Consider the following 600-nt stretch of genomic DNA (forward strand, 5'->3'; position numbering starts at 1 on the left):
CCGCCTCCCTTCTCCAGTCTCCGCCTCCCCCTCCAGTCTCCGCCTCCCCTCTCCAGTTTCCGCCTCCCTTCTCCAGTCTCCGCCTCTCCCTCCAGTCTCCACCTCCCCCTCCAGTCTCCACCTCCCCCTCCAGTCTCCGCCTCCCCTCCCCAGTCTCCGCCTCCCCCTCCAGTCTCCGCCTCCCTTCTCTAGTCTCCGCCTCCCCTCTCCAGTTTCCGCCTCCCTTCTCCAGTCTCCGCCTTCCCCTTCAGTCTCCGCCTTCCCCTTCAGTCTCCGCCTCCCCCTCCAGTCTCCGCCTCCCTTCTCTAGTCTCCGCCTCCCCCTCCAGTCTCCGCCTCCCTTCTCTAGTCTCCGCCTCCCTTCTCCAGTCTCCGCCTCCCTCTCTATTCTCCGCCTCCCCTTCCAGTCTCCGCCTCCCCTCTCCAGTCTCCACCTCCCCTCTCCAGTTTCCGCCTCCCTTCTCCAGTCTCCGCCTTCCCCTCTAGTCTCCGCCTCCCCCTCCAGTCTCCCCCTCCCCTCTCCAGTCTCCGCCTCCCCCTCCAGTCTCCGCCTCCCCCTCCAGTCTCCGCCTCCCCTCTCCAGTCTCCGCCTCCCCCTCCA

This window comes from Microtus ochrogaster, chromosome 5, assembly GCF_000317375.1.
Source record: "Microtus ochrogaster isolate Prairie Vole_2 chromosome 5, MicOch1.0, whole genome shotgun sequence".
NCBI classification, from domain to species: domain Eukaryota; kingdom Metazoa; phylum Chordata; class Mammalia; order Rodentia; family Cricetidae; genus Microtus; species Microtus ochrogaster.